Source organism: Lemur catta, chromosome 22 (genome assembly GCF_020740605.2).
Source record: "Lemur catta isolate mLemCat1 chromosome 22, mLemCat1.pri, whole genome shotgun sequence".
NCBI classification, from domain to species: domain Eukaryota; kingdom Metazoa; phylum Chordata; class Mammalia; order Primates; family Lemuridae; genus Lemur; species Lemur catta.
This window is the reverse complement of record NC_059149.1, coordinates 16,636,547-16,663,729: the sequence shown is the minus strand read 5'-3', so window position 1 is coordinate 16,663,729 and position 27,183 is coordinate 16,636,547. Positions and strand designations below refer to the sequence as shown.

Sequence of the window (27,183 nt, the reverse complement as noted above, 5' to 3'; positions counted from 1 at the left end):
GTTCTTGATAAGGTTTCGTGAGAGTTGGGTTTTGTTTTGTTTTGTTTTTAACCTTGAAAAGAAAATCAAGGTCCCTGTGAGAGTCAGGAAATCAGTGGTGATGAGCAACTGCAGGCAAAAGCCCTGGGCTCTGTGGGGCTGTGTGAGGTCAGCTTTGGAGCTCTCCTGGGCGAGGTGGCCTGGCGTGTGCGCAGCAGCGGGCCGGCAGGTCTGTGTGTCAGTGCAGTGAGGGGCGCTGCCCAGGGCAAGCCTGCTGGTATTTCCTCTGGCAGCCTGGAGCTGCTCTCAGTTGCAGGAGGGTATCAGGTATGCCAGAGCAGGCGTTTGAAATATAACAAAACATAAATACAGTGGTGCAATTCAAATATTCTAGGGCTCATGTGACAGCCACCAAATGGCAGACTGTGTCTGCAGGGGTATACTTCTGCCTGGTTCTGGGTGTTTGGAAGAGCATGCATACATTGATATAAAATAGTTATCTCACTATGCTATGAAAAACTCTCTGAATTCAGAAAAGATATCGAATAGTGTTTATGGCTCCTTGTTTGCTCTCTAAGTTGGTGTTCCTGTGTCATCTACGTGGATGGGTCAAAGATTATGTTTTCTTAACCTTGTTGGTTAAGCCAGTTGTTTTTCATATACTGAATGAAGTTCTGAATTGTTAAAAATATTAGAAGTGGCCTACAGGGGTCACTTGGATTTCTGTGCTGTGTTCGTGATAAAAGGCCATTTGACTTTCACATAATTATCCTGACATGACTTGAAGAGGGGAGGTTTAAGGTGAGTGATTGTGAGAAAGCAGATTATGAAGATAACATGCTAGTTTCCTACCATCATAGTTTGTTAAGTTTTCAGAATGCACATGAAAATCTCTCTATTAAACTAAACAGTATCGCCCACGACTTGAAGACTACGCAATGTCAAGTCTAACCATAAAGCAGGGGAGAGAGAGCAAAATATTTTAAATTTAACCATTTTATTATTGTTTTAAAGTAAAATGTGGCACCTTAAATCCAACTTTCCAATTTGTTTTTTTTTAATCTAAAAAAAAATTTTTGTGTTATCTAGTGACAATTTGCAATTGGCCAGAGGAAGTTTAAAGGATGGTATGGGAGTATAAAATCCACAACTACAATTCATTGACCCTTAAAAAGAAAAGGTGGTCCCTTCATTGTCTTATTTGATAAATCCATTACCACAAATGGAAAGAGTGTATAAATAATATCTTATTAAAAATAACATTAAAAATATCTTATTGTGGTTTAATGTTTTAATTTGAGAGTAAGACTAAGTCAAATATTTCTGCTTCCCTGACTTCCTCTTATGTTGTTATAAAGGAAGAGCTTTTGACAGCTGATGATCTCTAAGAATGAGGATATTGTCCCTGAAAAGTTGCTATCTCTTTCTTCTCATTTGTCTGTTATATATTAATGGTATATTTAGAGTCAAAACATAGCAGCGGATATAAACTCATTAATGAAAAACATTTAAGAGAAAAATGGGTTGGGCGTGTGATGGCTCATGCCTGCAGCCCCAGCACTTTGAGAGGCCGAGGCGGGTGTATGGCTTGAGGCCAGGAGTTTTGAGACCAGCCTGGGCAACATATCGAGACCCCTTGTCACTACAAAAAATAAGAAAAATGAGCTGGGTCTAGTGGTACGTACTTATAGTCCCAGCTACTTGGGAGGCTGCGGCAGGAGGATTGCTTGAAGCCAGGAGTTGAAGGCTACAGTGAGCTATGATTCTGCCACTGCACTCCGGCCTGGGTGACAGAGCAAGACCTTGTCTCTAAAATATAAAAATTAAATTAAAAAAAAGAAAAAAGGTTACTTTTTATTTTTTTAATTTTTTTTAAGGTTACTTTTTATGTGTGATGAAAAATAAAATATTTTAATAGCTCTAGCAACAAAGAGGATTTTTGCTGCTCTAGGTCCCCCTGAGAGAAAGAATTCTTTATGTTGCCTGGCTTTTCTAAGAGGAATATGGACCTCTGAAGTAATTCACACAGTGGAGAATCCAGGTGCCATACTTGAAAAGAAAGGACTTTGGCTACGACAACTGACTTGGATTATTGGGGACCTGGACACTTTTTGTGCCTTCCCCTTTCTTGGCTCATGGCTCAAAGTTCAGTTAGTCAAATGGAGATTGATTTGGTGTACATCCAAACCTCAAGAGCACTTACTTCCATCCCTTGCCCTCAGACTTCTCCTCTGCACTCAACCCTCCCACTTACCAAACACTAAATAATAGCTCTTAATGATCACCAGAAAGTCACTTCTTTAAACACCAGAGAAAAATCTTTATTCTATATCATACCATATTGCCTTCATGTGCAGAATGGAAAGCAATGGAAAGTCCAAGTCTCCCTTTCACTTTATGTTGTGAAATTAATGAGGTAATGAATAAGAAGTGTTTTAAAGCCTGTCTTCTCTGTGACCATTATTCCCAAACCCACAGGTATCCTGTCTTCTTTCCTAAGAGCAGAGGATGACGTTGAGTTTTCAGTGAACTGGAACTTTGAGGATGACAGTAGTTGGCCAGATAGGGTGGGTGGACAGCTCTTATCTGGACAAAGTGTGCTTCCCTCTTGCAGGTCCTCTGTGTCCTCCCCTCCCTCCTCTTTGATACACAGGCATTGTGGCATCAGAGTACATTACATTCCAGAGAACCTCTTAATCCTTACCTAGAGGGCCTCTTAGCCATTTTTGTGCCAGTGGATCTCTTTAGCATTCTGGTGAAGCCTGTGGATTGCTTCTCAGAATAATGTTTTAAAATATGTAAATAAGATATATAGAATTATAAAGGAAACCAATTATAGTGAAATATAGTTATCAAAGTATCCAAAACACAAAATTGTGATACAGTAGTATAAGATAAATGAATTATATAACAGGATAATGCACTTAAAATATAGGGAAGGAAGTATGAGTTAAAAGATATTTTTCAAGATACCAGTATGCAGACCGTTGTTATTTAGATAAATTAAGGACATTAAACTGATCTTTGATTCATGTCTTGTCACAAACCATTACAGATAGGGAATACTGGGAGCTAATGTTCATATCTGGGTTGCCAGTGTGTGAAACTGCAACTTTACTGTTTGGAGCATGAATGACTACAATGCACAGAGTCACCTAGTAGTTGCCCTGCAAGGTCACAGGAACATTTTGAATAGAAAAATGGCAATCATGTACAATCAGGAGTGGGTCTGACTGTGGAGTAACTGTGAAGTAGAGATAAATGTAAATCATACTTTGTGATATCTGCAACAACCATAATGTAACGTGACAATGTCTGGTTTTTATTGGTGACAAAGTCAGTTTTCATTGGTGACAAAGTCATAGGGACAGGTACCATTGCAAGGGGGCAGGACAGTTTGACAACATTTATAATCAGAGGAAATGCCAAATTCCATTTCAAGTTTAGGGAAAATTAAAATGTAATGTTTGCTCACCCAAATTCATGGCCCCCCTGAATCTCTGTTTAATGCTTATGTGGCTTTCAAATACTTGTAGTCAAAAATTCTTATAGAGTAAGATGCTGAGCTGTCATACGTGAGCTGGCTGGAATTCCTTGATGTTTATTTGACAATGCTCCACAAAACAAGTTTGGACTGATATACCAATAAGACTGCCTCTAAGGAAAAATAAAGGAAACTAAAATTAGGGCTAGAAAGAGTTAAAGAGTCTGAAAGTAAGGCAAAGCCCAGACTACACATGCACAGTAACTTTCTTCACTTTGGACAGCAGAATGAATAAATGAACTGAAAGAAATTAAATGTTAGTCTTTGTTTAACAACATCTAATAAGGCGAAAACTGCTAATACCAAGGGAAAAGTTTTCTAAAATTTTGTAATGAAAATTTTATAAATAAAGATACATATAGCTACAATTTCCCATTTTCCCTATGTATGGCGACTTTGGGGACACCTTGTAGTGTAAAACACACTGATGTAAAAAAAAGAATCTGTTCTCTCTATTAGGGAGACAGGACATATGAGGGAATAAATCTAAATGCCTCATCCTGGTTGAGACCCCTGGCATGGCATTACTTCCATAGCTAACCATTTAGGAGAAGGAAGAAAAGCTGAATTGCCTATGAAGAGAGCAAGAAAATTTAAGCAAATCTCAATCCATGTGAGATTCAATGGACATAAAATAAATTCTTCAAGTACCCACATTAGGTTGGCTCCCCTAGGGTATTTTGTTGAGTGTCCAGTACCTTATGTCTTTTGTGAAACAGATTTTTACATTCCCGCTGATGAGGTCTCCGATTCACTAGCAAAAGGAGTGCTTGACACGCTCTGTGGTACATTGGCTCTCAATTCAGTGAGGCATCAAGAATCCTGGCGCACTTCCAATGAAGGGCAACCACAAACATTGACTCCTGTGAACTGTTTTCTGTTCCTTCGGTTCACAGTGAAAAGCATGTAAGGGCATATGTGATGCTTTTTAACCATGAGTGATGTATGCCTCAAAATATGCAGGCTCCTCTAGTAAACAAAGACTTCTCTACTCCTGTGCCATGCCATAGAAGATTTTAAAGAGAGACAACCATTAGGGACGTTCATGAGACTGTGATGTAGGCAAGTATGTATTACATTAAATTTTGCTATTTCGATACAAAGAGGGATAAGTTGATGTCAAGGCTGGCTTTGGTGACAGGAAACATAACATAGTGGCTGAGAGAGCTGCCTGCAGCATCAGGCTGCCTGGTCACGTCTTGGCTCTTGCAATGGGTAGTCAAGTCATTCTGTTCCTCACAGATATAAAGAGGTTGATAATAGGACCTATGTCATAAAATTGTTTTAAGGATTAAATGAGTTACCATGCAAAGTGCTTAGAAGAATCATTGACATATAGTAAGCACCACATCCGTTGGGTTGCTGTAATCCCACTTCTCTTTTCTTTATGCTCTACTTCATAAGGAGCTTCATCTTATTAGCATGATACCACTATAATTTGCTTAGGGCTTTGGGGCAAAAGTAGTTCAACCAGTCCAAAAAAAAAGAAAAGAAAAGAAATAAAATTCCAGTGCTAAATGGAGTTGATTTCTGTACCACTGGAGGAAAGCAAAGAAGGATCTAATGGAGCCGATTTCTGTGCAGACCTTTGTGAACTCCAAAATGCAATGACTTGAGAGTAACTGTTTCCACACGTGGATGAGGGAATCAGTCCTTGCCTATGAGTTTGTCAGGCAAGATATACAATATCTGAAAGTCTTCCCAAGCACGTTGGAACCTGCTTTGAAAATTGCTGTATGGATGGAGCCAAACATGGAAAAGAGCAACAGTACCAGCAGGCGTGGGGTTTCCAGCACGTGGCTCAGTTCTGGTATGGGAAAAAGTGTGCTAAATGTCAAGGCTGCCACTTGAAAGGGATGTTTCACACACCAACCTTTCTGGAACAAAACTTCTGTGACTTTATTTAAGGTAGTATGTATGAACGGTCTGTACATCTTGTCAAAGCCCATTATAATTACAATAACTGGATGGGTCCAAAATCAAAATCTTGGTAGCAGGGACGTAGTAATTTGTCACAGATCTGCTTAAGGATCTGAAACTATATGGTAAAGCAAAAACTGGATATAAAAGAACATTCCTCTGGAATTTCTCTAGTCCAGAGAAATTATTTAGGTATAGATGGAAGTTAAACTTAAATGTGTTTTTCAATTTCTGACTTGAGTCACTTCCTTTTAATAATAATTTGTCATTCTTGGAGAAAGAGGGTGAGTCACCCAGATGACATGTGCTGGAGTTGTTAGTGTGTGATGATGATGATGGATTTACATCAATCCCTCTGCTCTTCCCTTGTGGCTTATGGACAACCACTGGTATTTTTGAAACACTTGCCTGGAATTATTGATGAAGATTATACCATGGAAAAGACCACAGTTATTCATCCCCATAGTAATCAAACTCATGACTGTAGTACTGCTGTTGCTCTTCTCAGGCACAGCCCAAGACTAGGCATGTGGTTTTTTGTAATATGAATTAAATGTGGTACCTAGCAATTGGATGTGTTCTTTATGAGTGCCTTTTAAGTGCCAGAACCTGTACTGAGAGCAACTAAAGGCATTTTTCTCATTTAATCTTAAAAATAATCCTGAGAAGTACATACTACTATTTTTAGTTCCACATAAGTTAGGATATTTGTTGGTAATACCTTAAAAACTAGTGGGGTCTATGGACAAAATGCTCAGAAACCTCCAAACCAGCAATCATCATTAATTAATCTCTGAAGGATGTGTTATTAAGCATCTATTGCAGGCAGAACACTGTGCTAGGCACTGAATGACAAGAAAGATACGATCCTTGCTCACTGGCCATAAGTATGAGACCTAAATAGTACCTTTGAAGATGGGGAAAATGAGCTCCATTTTATTAAGGAAGAAATGTGTAGTGTCTCTCCAGCACTGAGAGGTGTCTGAAACTCATTACTGATAGATGCATTAACCAGCAATTCTCAGGGGGATGGGAGAAGGCACATTTGTAAGGGGCAATACCAGAAAGGAGCATAGGTAGCTTTTAAAAATATATTCAATAGGCTGGGTGTGGTGGCTCACACACTTTGGGAGGCCAAAGTGGGAGGATAGCTTTAGGCCCAGAGTTCGAGCCCAGACTCGGCAATATAGTGAGACCCTGTCCATAAAAAAAATTTTTTTTAATTAGCTGGGTATGCACCTGTAGTCCCAGCTATTTGGGAGGCTGAGGCAGGAGGATCACTTGGGCCCAGGAGTTTGAGGTTGCTGTGAGCTAGGATCAAGCCAGTGCACTCTAGCCTGGGTAACAGAGTGAGATCCTGTCTCTGACATATATATATATACTTATTGTATTCATAGTACAAGATGCATCTTGCAAAATGCCAAAGATAAAGAAAAGAAGCATGGATGGGAGGGGTGGAACACGAGCACAAAGGTTGAGAAACAAGTTTAAACTGACCTGAAGATCCCTGTGGGTCCAGCTCCTCTAATGGAACAAAGAATAGCCTATAAACATGCATAAATCAGTCAGAATATCTGGGTGCCCTCATAGAGCCAAGAGAAATCCTCTCCCCAAACAAGGGTCAGGCAGTTAGTGTATTGTCCCCAATGAACTGACCATGCTCCTCTTCATAGGACAAAAGGACTTGCTACTTCCAAAATGCTATTAATATGAGGTCTCATCTTTAATCATATTTTTTAAAGATGAGATGGTAACCTGTTTTCAAAGTTTAAGTGCAGTGAAGTCTAAAATATGTCACTCTCTAAAATAAGGTGCTCTTGGCTGATTTATAAATCACAATGAACTAAAATTGGAAGTTATACTTTAAATATTTCAATTTACATATGAGATTTCTCTCAAGAGTTTAACATATATGGGCTGTAGGACTGAAATAGATAGTCCTAATAACTTGCAATTTCACAGACTATCCTATGGAACCAAATTAGAAGTCAGGATACCTTTTATTCTGATAATAAAATTTAAGAAAGATACTTCTATTTTGCATCTTTAAAAGGAAAAAATAACGATGAGTGAGTTCTGTTAAAATATGACATAATTATGTTATTAAGTATTTACCAGTCCCCAAAGTTATATCACACCATGAGTAGAAAAATATTAAATACTTAAGATAATAAAAATAAAGATTAATTATATAATCATAGTGCAGCAATTCTACAGCTCCATATCTAACATGACTTTGAAAAATTTTAGTCCATTTCAGATGAATGCCATATTTGAAAATTAATTACCATCTACCCAATGCAGAGGTTAATGAAATCAATGAGAAAATTACCAGGGGAGATATGAATTTATATTGATACTGCTTTGACCAATTTCACATTTTTCACTAAAGCAAATTTTGAATATTAACAATATTTTCAGGTATCATGTTCTCATTTTCTCCTAGAGGTGATTTCACTGGTATATTCCAAAGAATCTAGTTAATTATGGTTTCTTGGTGTTACTAGGTAGAGAGGCTGAAGTATGGAGAGAAAATAGCAAAGTTTTAAGGCTGAGCATTTTGTGTTCAAATAAGGGGCACAGAAATAGATGGGACATTGCTCACCTACTGTACAGTCAAGAAGGCAGACAGAACAGTGACCAGAGCAAAGAGTAACAAAGAGGGTTTTCACACTGGATGCGCATAAGCTTTTATTAACTCCAAGTTAGTTAATATTGATTGTGCACTGACTATGTGACAGATGCTGTGCTAGGTGATAGAAAAATTACAGAGGCAAATTAAAAATTCTCTCTGGACTCTAGTAGTCTTGATTCTATTTGGCAGGAGAAAGTAACCAACGTAGAAAACAAGACTCCAAAGCACAATTTGACAGGTACCATAAGGTTTTTGCCTTCCTCCCTCTCTGTCTCTCCCTTCTTTCGTCATTCCCTTCCTTTCTTCATCTCTCTCCCTCCTCTGCCCTCTCTCCCCTCTTTGTGGCATGACTTTACCACTGGTCCAAGTGCATGATAACAAATGGACATCCATGCTATTTCGCCATTACTAGTTTTTTGTACTTGTCAGAGTCATGCTCATTCTGTACCCTAATAAACATTATTTGTGTAAGTGAAAACTTCCTTGAAACACTTTGAACTTTAATGTCGCAATTATCACTTTTCCACTATCGCCCACGGAAATGAAAACATTTGAATCACTGCAAAGAAAAGCCTCTATGCCGCTATGAGAATAATGTGACAGTTGTGTTTGAGAGAGAGAGCTGGGAGGGTGATGAGAAGGTAAACACAGGTATTGCAGAATCATTTTTTTTTCATAGTAGCATTGGTAAATTTAGCCAGGTAAATTATTTGGGTGATATATATATATATATATATATATATGCCCTATGGTGACTTTATTTCAGCATGCCGTGGAAAGGTTTGCCGTTTTGAGGCAATAATTGACCCATATCTTGCATTGAGTGTACCTCAAATGTGTTCCACATTGAAAGTTCCGTAAGGGCATAAGAGTGGCAGCTGGAAAGTGACGAGAGAGAAGGCCATTTTTATGATTTGCCAAGATACTGCCCCTGACTCCCTATCATTAAAAAAAATCCAGTAAGAAATATCTTAGTGTTGAATTCAGTCCATGACAGAGGAATGTCAGTTTTCATCCTCTATAGCAGGAATATCTAATCAATAAATCATTTCAGTAGCAAACTGAAACACTCAATATAAATACATTAGCAACTTCTAGACAATGAAAATAACCAAGATAGTGAAAAAACATGATATATTATTGTTTGGTGAAATCTTGGTTCGTGATCTGAATTCCCTGATACCATAATATAACACTCCTCTCTCAGTTCTTTATTAATATGAGCACATCTAGGCAATTGCACACAAACACACACATACACACATACCCCCTCAGGAATTGTGTGACTTCAAGGAACTTTTTCTTCATAAAAGATTGAAGATTCCTGATTTATAGGATGCTGGTATAAAAGTCCCAATGTAGCATCTGGTTGTTGACAACATGCGGTCGGCGGGGGGGAAACAGCACATTTTATGGTGTCTAGACTTTGTTTTATCTGGTAGATTTTTTGTAACATATTTAGCTTTTTGTAGACAATTCTCAAATTACTGACTCAGCATTCAGTGTGGTTCAGTTTATCACGATCCATCATCTCTAATCTGGTCTTGAATAGCAGGATGTTGTAGGTCCAGATTGAAGTGTGACCTTTGAATGTTTTTCATTCATGCTTGATTACTATATCCTAGAGGTCTAGACAGTGTTATTGGTTTCTCACCAACATAAACATCTGGCAAAAAAAAAAAAAAAGGGAACTAAACTAGATGAGTAAGAACATTCCTAATCTACCTTTACAGTATTTTATATTTAAAATACAACTTTTTTTGTAAATGAATCCCATCTCAGGTTCTAAGTATGCCATCAAATGTATTGTTTTTCAGCTCTGGTAAGACAGTCTTTGGACTATAATTTTTCACTGGTGAAAACAAGTCTGAGCATGCCATTTCAGGCTGCAATAGAAACATCTTTCTTTTGTGCTATTACAAGAAGCTAGAATTTCATTTAGTGAATTCCAGCCAAATGAAATTAGCCCATGCATGTTGACTCATGCGTAGCTCATGGCAGGACAAATGACATGATAACCCAATGGGGGTGGGGCAGAAGGGTGATGAGACCAAACACAGCCACGTGGGCAGTAGTTCTCAGGCCTTCTAAAGTTATTATCAGGCCTTCTAAAGTTTTATTTTACATGGGTTGATTTTAATAGTCTAAGAGATATTCATTATATTGGAACTATGCAAAGGGCTTACTTAAGAGCCAGAACCCCCCAGGGTAAAGTAACATGCCATTGAGTCGAAGGGAGAAACTAAGGCCCTTTCTTTTGTGCTGGGGCTACAGATCACATCCAACCAACCACCACACAAAACATACCCGCAGCCATGAGCACAAGGTAGGAGAATGTGCGTGGGTAACAGGACAATCCCAAAGTGCTTGCCTGATTCATGTCTTTTGCATGCAGATGGCACATATGTCAATATCATGAGAATAACACCAGACGTTTTACACTTAGAATATTAAAAATTTATGAAGTGTACATTCAGCAACTAATTCCAATTTATATACAAAAGTTTGTGTATAGTATTTTCTTTTTTTTTCTTCCTCTTTTTGTGGCTAGAGAAAGGAAGGAAGGGAGAAAAAGGTTTCCTTTAGTCCTTCAGTGATTATTTGTATAAATTGATGACTTAGGACTCAAGACGGTGTTTCTAGACAAGCTCTTTGGCACAGTATAATCATTGCACAACTGAAGATAAACACAGAGGGTAAACTCCAAAAAAATTATGTCAAAGCAGTGCCTGAAAATCTATTGTAGAAATGCCCTTTGCAACATTTAAGACAATAACAACAGTCCCCGACCAGCCACCCTGCGCATACCCCAAGGATTAGCCGGTATATCAGAGACAAGTATGGGGGAAAAAAATTAACATTTAATTTAAATTAAAACATTTAATTTAGGAATGAAGGAAGGAAATAAGGGAGAAAGTGTAGTCTGGGAAGGGCATTTGCAGGGAGGTGAGGGTAAACCACTGTCTGCTCTCTTGGAGACTATGACAAATGGATCAAAACTGGACACACACTTTTTCGGCCACCACCACACACATTCCGAGCTCCCATTCTTGTGAGGCCAGTTCGCAAAATATGTTTTTATTTCTGTGACCCTGAGCATGACTCCCACTTTGCTGCATAAAGTATTCTCTTACTGAACCTTCGTGGCCTTCCGTCCTCATTAATCTCTACCACCTACCCACACATACCTCCACTCTCAAACAACTTCTGTGGTTATCTACTATTTTCCCTTATCCACACTTGTACTCAAAAGTGAGATATTGAGTTCAATAAGCTCATAATGCATAACTTGTCCTTGTGTGTGAATGCTTTCTTTTCTTTGTTCCTATTTTCTCCCCCTAATAAAACTTAAACTAATTTGAATGAATAAAAGACCGTTATTTGAACTATCCCCTTGTCTCAAAACAAAACTGTATGTTTTTAAATCACAATAACTTACATAATGTCTCAGTTTTTAAATGGAGTTTAAGAAAATAGCGTTTGACAACGTTTATGACTATAGGAAAAAGCTGAACCATACCTTGTACAAATTGAGTTCAAAGGGTCAAAAGCCAAGTGCTTTTAATAACTTTTTAAGAGTAGGCAATCTTTTTTCCCTTTGAAGACTGAAGTATGTACTAATTGCTTTTGTAAAATGAAGGTGATGTTGCTATAGCTAATGGGCCATGAAGTTGTACCCTGGGACACTCGATCCCAGTGTCTCATGTGGCTTAAGTTGCTGTTTTCATTACATACTCATTGGTTTTGATTCGATATAGTTTGGGTAATATTTGAAATTATCTTTGCTTAGCAAAAAGCTTTTCTCCAAAAATATCATTGTATAGGTTATCAATTAACTTATAGTAGTAGTATTTTTAATAAATATCTTAGACATGCAAGATACTCACGTATGTACCACTAACTTAAGTAATAAAACATTACAATTTCTGTTAAAGCCCTCTGTGTGCCCCTTTGGGATCACATTTCCCTCCCTCCTTCCCTCCATTCTCTCTGACTCCCCCTGAAATTCTCCAATCCTGAACTTGGTGTTTAACTATTTTCAGACTGGTTTTATACTCATTACATATTTAAGTATCCCAAAATAATATTAATTATTATTTTGCACATAAAAATTTCAAGTGCACCATACTACCGATATCCTTCTGCAACTCTCTTTGCTCAAAATTATATTTTTGAAATTTATTCATGTTCAAACATAAAGTTCGTTTATTCTTAGTGCTGTTATATAAATACACCATAATTTGCTTGTTCCTTCTGTTGAGAGGCATTTAGGTTGTTTCCAACTATCTGCTAGTATGAGCACTTGCTATTATAAATATTATTGTTTATATCTGTGTGTACATGTGTAGAAATTTCTCTGAGGTTGAGTAATTCATTTAAGGATAGAATTTCATAGTCTAAGATATGTACATCTTCTGTGTCCAAATGTATTTCACACCCACCAATGGTATATTAGAATACCCATTATAGAAAAGAGAATTTTTCAAATGCTATAAAAGTCATAGAATATTTACTTTAAAAAACATAAACGTATAAATGGCATAGACAACAAGACATTAGCAAAGTCAAATTTATATATTTATATATACATATAAATTTATATGTACATGTGCGTATATATACACGTGCATATACACATACATATAGACATATATATTTATATACAAATACAGATGTATAAATTTGTGTATATATCATATATATAAGGATATGATGAAGAATTTTTAAATTATTAATAGAATTAAGCAAAGACTAGATGAATAAAATTTGCAATTAAAGTTGTAAATAATAAACAATATTTCTTTATTAGTGTGGTTTCTTATATAGGTCAAGCCAAAAGTGTCTGTTTAAAGGTAATAATAAACATAAAGTTCATATATGCCTATTTTTGGCCTGTACTTGGGTATAAATGCAGCTGAGGTAAGTGCTGAGGCTGAAAAATGGAAGGAGAGTCTATCTGAGAGTTAGAAAAATCAAAAAAGCAAAAAAATGTGATTCAGAGGGAACAATCTCACAATAACTTATATTATGAAACACTTGCATCCAGAATCTGACCACTTGTCACCACCCTCACTGCTGCCACCCTGGGCCATGCCACCATCATCCTGTGCCTGAATTCTTACAATTGCCTCTTAACTGGGCTTCCTACTTTCGCTTTTGCCCCACCTCTTATAATTTATTGCAAACATGGTGACCAGAGTGATATTTATAAACATAAATTATATCTTTCCACTCCTCAACTCAAAGCCCCCAATATCTTTCCCTCATGAAGTAAAATCCCTTCTATCACAAGAAGTCTTTACCTGACCTGTGTCCTACCTACTCTTCCTACCTCACATTTTTGTATCCTTTCCCCAGTTCACTCCATTCCATATACTCTAGGCTCTTTGGTGTTCCTAGCAATTGCTGTTCCTTCATCCTGAAAAATTATTTTCCCCAATAGTCATGTGACTCTCTCCCTATCTTCAGTCAGGTCTCTACTAAAATGTTCCCTATGCTGAGAGGCCAGTCTATCACTGTATTAAAACTGCAATTTCCTATCAGCTGATTGCAATCCATTTGTCCTAGTATGTTATATAAGTTATTCATTGTCTCTTTCTCCCTGTACAATGTAAGTTCTTCTGTGAGTCCAGGAACTTAGTATTGTGCATCTTGGTATTCCTAATGCCTAGAACAGTGCCTGACACACAAACCTTTGATTTGAATGATTTAATCAGTGGACAAGTATATAAACCAAAAGGCACATACACATATTGTCAAATGCAGAAATGTGTGTATTAATGTTGTATATTAAAATATACAAGTGCATCTTGTATAGAACCAACTATTATTAAAGGATAGAATAGATATTAAGAAGTTGAGGCAAAACATCTATTTCACATTCTTTCTGAATTAATCAAAATACTCAGAAGCTATTTGAATCAGTAACCCTTCCTTTGTACAATCACATATATTGTAATTTCATAAATTATTTATAGATTATATTCTTGCTTCTGTGTTGTTAATTCCTAAAGCTCAAACTACCATACAGAAATTGTATAACAATTACACTTTTATCCATCCAGCATCAGTTGGATTTTTCTTCCCTCCCTCGCTTTCTCCCCCCTTCCCCCCTCTTCCTTCCGTCCTTCCTTCTTTCCTTCCTTCCTTTCTTTTTCCTTCCTTCCTATCTTGTCCTATTCTCAACTTTAAACTTTAATTCTTCTCCAACCATCTATTGGAATATTCCAATAGATATTGGGTATCTTGCAACATCAGATTAAAATAGACAATTCCAAGATCAACCTCATTATCTACTCCTTAGAGTCTGTCATCTTGTACAGGTGACCTCACCTCCCATTTATCCCTCATGGCAAGTCAGTGACCAAATCCTGTCCATTCTACATTCTGTGTGTCACTGTGTCTGCCCTTTTGTTTCTAGTCCTCCTACTTTCCACTTCCATGGCACTAACTACCATTCTTCTTCTTTTTTCTTCTGGATAAAGTCAGGGTTTTCCAACCTGGTTTCTTATGACTCCAGCATCTGCCACTTCAACTCATTATTCATCCCACTGCCCTCTTCACTTTGTCACTGTTTTTGCTCAGAAACCATCAAGATCATGCAATTTCCAGGTATCTCAAATTAAAACACCTCTTCCTGTTTGTGAAGATCATCTGTTATCTACCTACACTCTCCTTAGTTATACCTGTTTCCTTGTTGTCCCACTAAAGCAGAGTGTTCATTTCCTCCTCTGTGGTTTGCTTCTGTTCTTCAATAAATGTAGCATGATCTCCTCAATCCGAATTCTATCCACCTTTCAATTCTCTTCCTCTTACAATGTTAGAACAATGTCAACCTTTACTGATGTCCATTTCATCTGAAGTCTTGTGGCACTTACTGATTTTTTTTAAAAGTTCATAATTAATAAATAATTTTATTTATATAATTTCTTTGCTGCTATTTCATATATTAATCTTCTCTACCCAATTAGGTAGGAATCTACTTGAGCAGAAAAAAATCTCTTGTACTTGTATTTAGTGCTTGTATGCACTCGCATAGCATACCAGTATTTTTTTTTCCCAGGCAGAATAACACACACCAGTTCAAATAAGTCAACATTCCCATCACTTTCTCAAAAAAACCAAGTCTACATTTCTTAAAAGAAGCAAGCCTACAATTTAAGTAGGGTAGGTTGGAAGGAGATGTGATGGATTTGAAGAAATTGTGACATTTTTAAAGATTGTAATGTCTTTGGTTTTTAAATAATAATAACAATAATAAAGCTTTTCTTCCCTGTACCCCACAGCCTGAGGTGGATTTATCACAAAACTAATGAACTTCCAGGGTCCATCTTGCATAGACTCTTCCAAGGTCCAGAAGGAATGGATCCCTAGCACTGTGTTCACATGTTTTTGTAGAATTTGTAAAAGTAAGATATTTTAACTGCACTCAATTCAGAACATTATGGTTCATTGTGATTCACAGCACTGGATAGTCTGTGGGCATTGTGCATTCATAACTTCTTGTGTTGGATGATATTGGAGTAGCCGCAGGTCTTTTGTATTCATAATTTTCCATGCCAGGTGCCACTGGAGTGATTAAGTGGGAGTTTCATAATTGTAATTTTTTTATCCTTTTGTACTTTCTCTATTTCTTTACTTGAAAAATGAAATTGAGTATTCTAGAGTCTAACTCTAGACTGTCTCCTGCCCATATGAGAAATAACAGACCCTTGTATGCATGGAAAATGAAATAATAAGAAGACATGGAAGTTAATTTTCACTGAGGACCTACTACATTCCAACAGTGGGTAGAAGTCATGATCTCTTTGAATGCTGCAACAACCAATTAAGGCAGATGTTATTTTCTCCACTTATAAATGAGAAGACTAAAGCTCAAAATGTTAGGTAACTGGTCCAAAGTCACGTAACTGGTAAGAGTTTAAATTTGGATATGCGCTCCATTCTCCTGAATCCAAAGTCCATGGTGCCCTATAACCTTATGGGGCTTAAGTAAAAATCAGGAAGTAGATATTGTTAATAAATGGGGATATATATGGGTAACTATTTTTAGAAACAGAAATCCAGATTCTCTCCCATCTTCATATTTTCTTCAGAGCCTATTTTCTTAAATAAATAGTAAAAATGTTATTTCTTTCCTGTACTTCTATATATTCCCTTGATCTGTTACTTCAACAGATTCAGAGTAAAGCTGCAGCTTCCTTTGTGAAGTAGAGGATTTACAGTTTGTCAGGCGTTACAGAAAAATGTGAGGGAGGCAATTTGAAAGATCTGAAGAGTTCCGAGTGTGATGCTTAGGCTATTAATCTTCAGGTACTGGAATGTTTTGTTTCTATCACCCTTGGATTTGTGATTTGCTGGGTGATTCCAGTTGGGATAGTAGTCCCTCTAACACGGTACAAGTGAACTGAAACTTGCTGTGTTTAAGTAATTGCTTAATTGTGGCTCCCTGCCACTTAATGGCCTCGGAGAAGTCCGTTGTTTGTACTAACATATATTTTATTTCAAGTTGGCTTTTGATGATTTCCCTCTTGTATTTTCTTAGGTACTTTTGTAGCTAGAAAACAGCTTTTTCATTGCTTTGGTAAAATGCATACAAAGCTTGCTCCTGGCTAAACACATTATGAGAGAGTGAGTTTGCTATTAAGTTCCCATGCATTCAAGCAAGGACAGCTGGTTAGGATTAGAACATTCTACCTTCAGCATGATGCTTTCCCACAGCCTCTATTGCTTTTCTTTTCTATAGCTGACATAAAGTCAATATCATATCAGAATCGAGTTAACATTTCTGATATAATCAGGATATTCCACTAAATAATTTTTAATGCTCAATACAGCATAGAGCAAACGTTTCATTATTCAGCAATCTGCATTTTAACCAGAACATACATTCTCATGATGACTGAAACATATAAAATAGATTATATTACACAAGATCATTCCTACCAATAGCTGTAGTGCTATTCACTTGTTCAATAGGCATGTCAGAGTTTTTGCTTTTTTTTTTAATGATAAATTTGTGTGATTCTGGTAACTGAGTGACAAATTAGATTCTAGTAAAGAACTTGGTTTTGTGATACAAGTCATGACCACCATGGACAACTATTTGAGGCATCCTGATTGCAGTGCTACAGAAGTTCATGGTGGGACTTGGCCCTGATCATATCTTGCAATACAAACAAGGCAATGCACAGATTGCAAATAGCAAAGAGGATCAGACTGCAAAATATGTTTAAAGAACATCGTTTCCTCTGCACACTAATCGTATGTCACTGGTAGTCAGTTTGCTCCAGGGCAGCTGTGCCTGTCTCCAAAGAGCCTGTCCATGCTCTTGATTAGTTATACCATTTTAGAAATCGGTGACAAGAAAAGTCATTGTTCTTGCAGTAATGTAGTCCAAGTAAGACCTTGTTTGAATTCTTAGGAATTGTAAAAGCTTGAGTTGCATAGTCATAAGTACGGTATATGTGGTCACTTATAAACCTCCTTTAGGATTTCTTTTTTGCTCTATATCCATTTCATCCATTCAGTTGAAAATTATAAATCAAGAGGTCTATCTTGTAAACCCCACTCTAGGACTAAACTAGCTCCTGCAACCCTGAGCACGTCAATAGCCTATATAATCCTCACCTTCCTCATCTGTAGAGCTGGGGTTAAAGTATGTTATCTCTAAATTTCCTCCAAACCCACATATGCTGTGTGCCTATTTGTAGTATTTGCTTGTTACCATGGTATGTTGTAGCAAAAAGGCATAGGACACAGGCCCTCCTCTCAAGACAGGTACATTAAACATTAAACAATGAAAAGGGTGAGATTCTTTCATGTAACACATACTGAGTACTTCCCATATGTTAGGCACTCCACCAAATGCTACAGAGGTGACCATGGATAATAATGGTGCTGTAGGCATTTCAAAGAAGCTATGCCTGGAATTGTCTGGGAAGTGATCCTGACAGAAGTGGGAAGAGGGCCAGGTTAATAAATTCAGGCAAAAGTAGAAGAGGAGGGAACATCATGAACCCTGGTGAAGAGTACAGAGATGGTGAAAACTGGCCAGGCCAGGTCAGGAAATTAGTAATCTCCCTTGGCTAAAGTGGAAAGTTGTGTTAACCTCCAAATCTGTTCACTTACTATTTCTTCTTTCATCCATCCATTCATTCATATATTCACCAACTATTTGCCGAGTACTTAAGTCAGCAGATATACAGATGGACAGATTCATTGCTGCCTTTAGTATAATTAATAATGTCATTTGTTGAGTTCATTTTATGTAGCAAGTACTGATATAGGCTTTTCATACATTTATCATTAATTCACACAAAAATGCAGTGAGGTATAGGTCTAACTATCCACATTTTATAATTTAAAAAATTGACTCTCAGAGGTATTTTAAATAAATCTTCCAAGATCATATAGTAAGTGAAAGAGTCAGAATTTGAATCCAGAGCATCAGTCTCCAAGATATGTGGCCTTAACCATCACTATTCTGCTTTCTAAGTATTTCTTAAATAAACTCTAAATATTTTGTTAAATGGTAAATGATTTTTATTAACAGTCACGTCACACCCCAGCACATGAAATTACCAAAAAGAACACATACTATGTCTAGAACTTCCATCTGTGAATAGGTCAAAAATCTCTACCCCTTTCCCTATATTCTTAGATCCTTTTTTTTTTTTTCAAACTACTATTTTGATTTTTCTATCATTTCCTAGTCAGTAGTTTCTAGTGATATTTGACAATTGGGCATGGAGGTGAGTTAGAAGATAGCTAACGAAATTTTTTCCATTTTATTTAAATCATCATCCCAGGACAAACACTGTAGCATAGCCTCATTACCTATACAACTGTAAAAGGTGTAGAGGCATCTATTACACCTGCATTCATTGTGATGATTGAAAGTGGAAAGAAATATAACATATAGTCCATAGTTTTTTTCCCATCTACATTCTAATCAATGTTCTCTTGTTCTCCAGTTATCTAGAAAATGTAAAATTACATACATAGAACATAGAAATCAGGAAGCTCATTCCAGCAAGATGCAACTGAGAAAGGCAGTCTGCCCTTGAATTGACAGGAAGAGTGTCTTAGCTTGTGCCCATATGGCTGTTAAGACTAAGGACTAGTTACTTCTCATTTTTACATTCACAGTTCCCCCTATTGCTATGTTTCCCAAGTGCTTTTTATTCTTTTCTTTATCCCTTTTTATTTGGGGGGTGGGGTAGGTGTGGGGGGAAGAAGAGAGTGGGATTTCCAAGGAGGTAACCACAACATTCCGAGGAGATGAATATACCTCTAATCCCAAAGCTAGTCTCCTAAATATTTGCTAGACTACTTATATCCTTAAGCTGTTATGTTTTCCTAGATTTCTGCAACAAGGATTTTGCAAATTAAAGGAAAGACCGCATTCACCCAAACGTTAGATGGTTCATATAGTTAACATCTGGGCTGCGTCCTGACGTCAGGGTTGCGGTGATAAAGTCCAGATGTTATAACTTAGCAATGTTTTTGTTACTCCTAAGCATTTGCTGCCTTTGTTTTTTTTCCCCAGATTCTAATTTACTAATACATGAAGTTTATTAAAGAGAGGGAAATGAAATTAGCATATGGCTTTGATCCAGAGTAACTGAATTCCTCCTCTTTCTAACCACACTCTCAAGCCATCACACTCTCAGGCACCAGGTCCCGCTCAAATCAAGATATTTCTTTTCAGTTGCCATTTTTTCTGTCAAAACAGGTGATGTGATTAAGTCTTTTTAGGTTTAAAATGATGTAGTAAGGAAACAGAAAAAGGAATAGAATCAATAGTAAATATTCCATAATTTTATAGTTGTTTTCTTTTAATCTGAATTTTGTTTTATAGATATATACATATACATCTATACATATCTAAGCACCACACACAATCTCTCTCTCTCTCTCTCTCTCTCACACACACACACACACACACACACACACACACACACACACAGACACTACGTATTTTTCTCAAGGAGGAGAACCGCCACTCACAAGGGAATAACCATGTCGGATCAGATCCCTGTCACAATGAACATTCAAGGACAGTTTGAAAAAGGCATTGTTACTCTTTGACATCCATGCCAAGAAGTTAAGAAAATTCCCAAGAACAGTATCTTCCTTCAAAATGCATTTTAGATCTATGTCCATTAATTTATCTAAAATATTTGCATGACTATTCCTGACTGATTTCACAACTTATGCTAATGAATTCCATGTGAGTTTTATTACTGGATGTTAATAGTTCAACTTTGGTTTAACTTGAAACTATTCCTACAACCTTCTAGGAATTAACCCAAGTTCTGTTATTCCAACTTTTGGGGAATTGGTCATATGATAGCTTCTTAACTCATTAGATAACTTCTTGTGAACCCATTCTAGCTTCATTATAATGTATTTTAAGATACATTATTGTATAATTTCCAATAGCGTACTATAATTTTATAATGTATGTGTTCATTATAAGTTATTTTAAGGTGTACATTATACCTTAACAGTGCACACAGATAGTAGGTGGGATTATCTTTTTGGTTTTTGTTCTTCATAAAATTTAACGTTTTCTCTAAATAAGTTCTGACTCAATACAAGTGTAGGTATGAATCAAGACATTCTTCTTACTCTCTTTCTTGTGCCATTACTGTTTGGTCAGAGACCTTAAGAGAACAAGTGTAACTGAACAGTTATTTGAAGCATCACATAAAATGTTCACTTTTTTACATGATGAACCTTCAAATATTTGAAAGGGAGTAAGAAAGATATACTGTTCTCTGCAGGATATATCTCTTTCCTTATTTCAACATTTTCTCACTGGTAAAGGTTTCGAGATCTCTAAGTGGTCTCTTCTAGATGCTTTCAGTTTGTTAACAGCCCTCCTTAGTAAATAAGATACTCTACATCTGCTTTGAGCAAGGTAGGATACAATAGGACTTTTCTTCCCTTGTTCTGGGCCATATGACACTATTAACACAGACTATAATTACAATATATCTATCTAATCTTTGTCTTTTTGTCACCTACACCATACTGAGGGTTCATATTAAGCTTATGATCATCTATAAGCAAGTCTTCTTAATATGAACAAGAATTCTTAGACTTTCCTTCGTGCGCAGCAGAATTTGGGGGTTTTAAGCCTATATAGGGTTGACATTTGCCCCAGTTATATCTAATCTTGTTCATTTTACTAAACACACCTCTCCTTACCCATCATTTCAGCCTATTGAGATAATTCTGAGTCTTTATTTCTCTATATATTTGCTCTTTGTTTCAGCTTTGTGATGCCCATAACTTTATAAGCAAGTCATTTGAGACTTTTTATTAAGGACTTTTAATTTAATTAAAATGTTACTTAGGACGAGCTCAATGACAAAATTAGAGATCTTTTTCCAGGTCCATATCTATATTCATTCAATAATCAACATTCTCAAAGGTCACTTGCTCAGCCAAAATATGACCCTATCCAAAATCCCAGAACCAATCCAGTCTAAAAGAACATCACTAAGTCTTTCTAAAATGCTTTGCTGATATGAGGAGGCATGCCATTTCCTTGATATACTAGTCTAACAACTTTATAAAGGAAATTGTATATTACTAATATTAATCTAATTTGTCTGTGTTTTACTATTTTTGAATCCAACTATGTTATCTCTAATAATTATCATTATACCTTGTATTTGTATAGTGCTTCATACAGCTAAAAAAAATTAAACGTAAATCAGCCTCTTGGAGTTCTTACAAACAGGTAAAGGAACCGTATGTGATTATCCCTATTTTAAAGATGAAGAAACATTGCCTCAGAGAGGTGGTTAGTATTTAGAGCTTATCATTTTAAGCTCAGGGTTTTGTTTTGTTTTGTTTTGTTTTGTTTCCGATGACACCACAGCTGACAAGATTCAACTGCATTCTATTCACATGGTTAGGTGCTCAATGAATATTTTTGAATGGATGGGTAAATTTATCCAAAAAGTCTTTTAACCAAGGACTTTGCCTCAAAGCATTTTGCCAGTTAAAAGAGATGGGAAATTGCTGCAAGAACAAAAATTAAGCCCATAAATAAATAAAATAGGAGAATATATGTGTGGCATTTACAAAGTTTAGAATATGTTTTCCAAATTTTGGCTTAACAGATTGGTGTCAATCCAGGATAAAATTTGCAATGATCAGCTACAAAATGAGAAAAATAAGGTCATTTATTTTGCACTGAATTGTGACCCCTCCTCTTCCTCATATGTTAAAGCCCTATACCCCAGTGTAACTGTGTTAGGAGATGAAAACTGTAAGGAGGTAAGGGAGTCTAAATGAGGCCCTAAGGAGGGGGGGGTGCTAATCCAATAAGAAAGGCTTCCTTATAAGAAGAGGAAGAGATGCCAGGAAAGCGTAAACAGAGAAATGGCCACATGAGGAGACAGCCAGAAGGTGGCCTTCTGCAAGCCAGGAAGAGAGGCCTCACTAGAAACCAACCTTGCCCACACCTTGATCTTGACTTCCGGATCCAGAACTGTGAGAAAATAAAATTTTGTTGTTTAAGCCACCCAGCCTGTGGTATTCTATTATGGCAAGCCTGAGTAGGCTCATACAGCAACATACTTAACTTTTTATAGTATTAAATTTTTTCAATTTAAACCCCTTTCTTTATTCTATCTTTCTTGCTTTTCTTGTTATTATTAAAATATCCTCACTTTTGTGAAATTATGGTGCTAACAGAAGTTTGGGGTGATATGGGTTAAAGTATTTACTTAGAATAATAAAAATTTCCCATCTAATTCTGTGCCCATAATAGTTTGGAGATTTTACTAGTCTATGACATCTAGAAGTTATTGGAGAACAACAAGTGAGTGAAGAAATGATGCTGTGTTGGCCAGCTGACTTCAGCCAGAACTCTATGAACTATAAAGAACTCTCCAAGATCTTTTCAGAAGCTTAGTTAACCAGATGGGAACAATATTGTTCTAGCAGGGAGTAGCAATATCTTGGGACAAAAATGATCAGATTATATTAAAGCAATAAAGAGGCAATATGAATGGAGCAGAGTCATGTGGTAGAACTTTAAATGGAAATATTTATTTAACAAACACTGATACTATCTCATGTGCCAGGGATTGTGCCAGGCAAACAGGGACACAACAATGAATAGGACACGTTCCATGCTCTGAAGGGTCTCCTTATCCAGTACTCAAATAGAGTGAGGGAACTTCAGTGGTGAAAACAGGCACAGTGCCGCAAAGAAATTCAAGGGAGAAGCCCCAACCCAGCCTGGAGGGTCTTGGTAAGCAAAGATATTTCAGGACTGTGGATGGCATGTAGAAAGACAGGGATGTCATTTGGAGACATTCTCCTGAAAAGGAAAAAAGGATGATCCATGGGGATAGCTTGGAATAGAAGAGAATTAGTTTGGGGTACATTTTGGTTTTTCTGTTCACTGTTGTTTTTGTTTTTGGGTTTGTGGTATCTATTTTTTAATCAGGATAGGAAAGACTTAAGCATGCATTTAAGTGGAGGGGACGTTGGAGTAAAAGAAAAAAAAGAAGAAAGAAAGGAGGGAGGGAGAAAGGAAGGAAGAAAGGAAGGTAGGTAGGTTGGAACTCTGAGAAAGGGATAAGAAAATCATTGAAGCACGAATTCAGAAGACTAGGTGAAAGTCACAAGTGCAGGGAGTCTTGATTAGGAGGACACACCCACCCCAGACTGATGGAAATGGGGTGAAGATTGTGGTGGCAGTAGATAACTTGATGTGGGATGCCTAGGAATCTGAGATGGTGGATAACTGATAGTTATGCGATGGAGACAAAACAGTCTGTTAAAAATGAGTCAGGGTTTGAAATGAATGGGGAAGGTTTAGAGGAATCACTAAGGAATGGAGAAGGAGAAGTCCAAGAATGATAAAAGAGCCCACTAAGGTTAGGGAGTTCCAATGGGAAATGGTTCCTACCTGCAAAACTGTGGGATGTTGTGCAGCAGCAAATAGCTATCACAGGGATGCAAAAGAAAAGGTTAATTGTAGCTTTAACTCAATGTGGAGGTTTTCCTGCTTGAAGGTGATGAGAAACCAGGATACCAGGGAATTGAAGGTGCATGTCAGACAATAAGGAGGGAAAGACACAGGATGGGAGGTTGAGATCAGGATGAGGTTTCGAGGTTGACAACTTATAAAGGAAGTACTCCAGGAAATAAAAAAGATCCAGACTGCCGCCCAATGAAGCTCATGGAATTGCAAGGTTACAGCGTGTGGGGGTGACTGCAGAGATTGCCTCTTCGGGCGAGGCTGCTGGAGTTGGAGTGAAAGGGAAGTGCAGGAACCAACGGCTGTAGGCTTTAAAGAATAAGGAGGAGGAATTGGAGATTAGATTGATATGAAAGTGATGGCCTCATTTCAAAAGAGAGATGGGAGAATTAAGATTGGCAAACAGCAACTCAGAGTCAGAGAGTTTCTCTTCCCGTAACTAACCTAATGGAATACGGAAGTAAGATAAGGCTGCCAGAGAAGAGGTGTGCTAAGGTGAGCTTCAAGTCTCTGTTAGCAGCAGCAGGTGCAGAAACTACTGCAAAAATTGTGGATATAAGAGAGTATGTTAATGTATGGATGCCAATGATTATAGAAACAAAGCAAAGAAACAGGAGTGAGAAAGTGCAGGGCAACACAATGTAGGAGGTGGTTCATTTACTTACTGAGCACTTGCTCACACACCAAGGACCTAGGCTAACCAGGTACTCCCTTTCCTGGAGCTTCAGCACCAAGCAATTTACATTTTGCTTTGTAACTAAAGATTATGGAGAGCAGATGCGTGGTCTCAAGCAACTGTAAAACTACAGCTGATTATTCACATGTTATTTACTAGATTCACTGTAAACAATATCCCACCAAAATGAATACAGACCAGAAAAATGCTTTTAGCGTGGAGCAGTCTCAGGTAGTGGTATGGGGCTAGCTACAGTGTTGATAAAATACTGCAAACTTTGGTTAGAAAATTCTTGCAGCACCATTGTGAGCCTTCAGTCCATGATAACTAGCCTTGAAGATAAAGCAGGTCTATTTTTTTGCATTTGTTTGATCATATTTCTAACATATCGTCAAAGGCAGGCATTTGCATGGTATTGGAACAGTTAATTATAATGGGTACAAGAAACAGTATCGTGATAATTGAGAGTATGGATCTTGGGGACAGATTTGCAGGGTTTGAATCCCTGTTCTGCCACATACAATGTGAATAATGATGGACAGGCTACTTAACCTTTCTGTGCCTTAGTGTCCTCACCTATAAAATGGGAATGCTATGAATACATCTACCGTGTAAGGCTGTTGTGAGAATTAAATAAATCACTATAAGTAAAGCACTTAGAAAGCTGCCTGGCCTGTTGGAAGTGCTAAATACGTGTTAACAATTACTATAATTGCATATATTGTGCCACTCTTTGAAAGCTATTGTGGTTTCTATAGTTGATACTGCTTGGCAAAGTATTTGCTGTACTAGCCTTGTAATTGTAGTTCTGACCTAGTAACAACTATGCCAAATTGCACAAGCAGATAGCAATGTCTGGCAACGCTTGAAGTTTTCACTCTTAATGGAACAACTGGAACTGACTTTCACTTGGCATCCAACCAAATAGTGAATCCTTGCCATCATTTCAGCAATATTTTTGCCTTTTGTCTCTCATATTTTCAGTGGTATAAACAGCAATTTATTTCTGTCTGGGCAATAGGTGAACCTCCTTGCAGCGTGGTTAAAGACACAGGATATCTGGATGGTATGCTTGTTAACAGAGGAGTCTGTTTCTGCCTGTATTTAAGAGAGACACTCAGTCTGGGTTTTGTTCGTTGCAGTTTTGCAATCCAGGGTCACTTCTAGGTGGGGCACAGTACTGACAACAAAACAGGAATGAACAGTATTTATGATATAAATGATAGGATACATTGGCCTTATGACACTGCTTTATTCATTCGACAAATATTATAAATATGTCTCAGGCACTGTGATAGATCCTGGACCACAGCCCTCCTCCCTAAACTATCTCCAGATATTTAAATAGGAACTCAGATAAATGTGATAAAAAAAAAAAAGAGTGAGGTGATGACATGTAAGTGGGTGTTGGGTGATGGACATGTAAAAATAAATAGGCATTTGACTTACTCTACCTTTGTAGGTATCTTTATTATGAATACGGTTGGAAACTGGGTTGATATGGGCAGCTTTCTGTGAACTCTTCATTTTCAAATGCTTTCTGAGCATCAAATTCTTCTATTTCTGGTGAAGACACACACTCATACACATACAATCCATAATGCTGCCACATGACTGAATCTATTATACTCAATAAAAGGAAGAACATTCTATATGTTGAAAGATTAATAACTTCACTATAATGGCACCACCATTGCCATCTTAATCCTTGATTTTCTCTTAGTCAAATCAATCCTTTCTAAATAGTGACCTGGGAATCTTATAGAAAATGAAGTTGAAGATATTTAAAAGGCATGTTTTCAGTCTTTTGGAATCAAAGTTATTTTTTTTTCTCCAAGTGAAAAATACTCCACAAATGAAAATGTGTCTTCTACCTCCATCTCTTCTGTTAATTTGCTATCATTGCAACAGCCTCTAAAAATCTCCTTGGCTCCAGGCAAAAGTGTTACTGGACCCATAAGTCTGCCCAACTAACTGCCTTCTGAGATCATTAGACTTTCTTCAGACTGCCACCCTTGGTTCAAGTTTTAGCCTTTTCCTCAGCCTGCTTAAAGTATTATTTAAAGCAATTTTAAAATATTTTGCATTTATCTGAATAAATTGTGTTAATGGGCGTATCTTAACTTGGATTTTGCTAAAGAAAAGTCTCTGAAACAAAGATTCAGGTGCAAGTAGCTTATTTAGGATGTGATCCCAGGAAGCACAATGAAAGAATGAGGAGGTGAGATCAAGGGAGGAAGAGCCAATAAAGGGTTAATGAATGGAGTTCTGTTGTGTGTGTGTGTGTGTGTGTGTGTTCTGGTTACTACTGCTGCAAAACCACCCCAAAATCCAGTGGTGTAAAACAAGTATTTATTACACTCACGGATTCCATAGGTTAGAGTTAGGATGGGCACCGAGGGCCTCTTCTGTAC

At 37.2% G+C, this 27,183-nt stretch overlaps 1 protein-coding gene across 1 annotated transcript in view; it reads left to right on the top strand.

Annotated features, from left to right (window-relative positions):
- DLC1 (DLC1 Rho GTPase activating protein) overlaps nucleotides 1-27,183 on the top strand; it is a 144,433-nt gene that overhangs the window by 530 nt on the left and 116,720 nt on the right. The window lies entirely within an intron of this gene.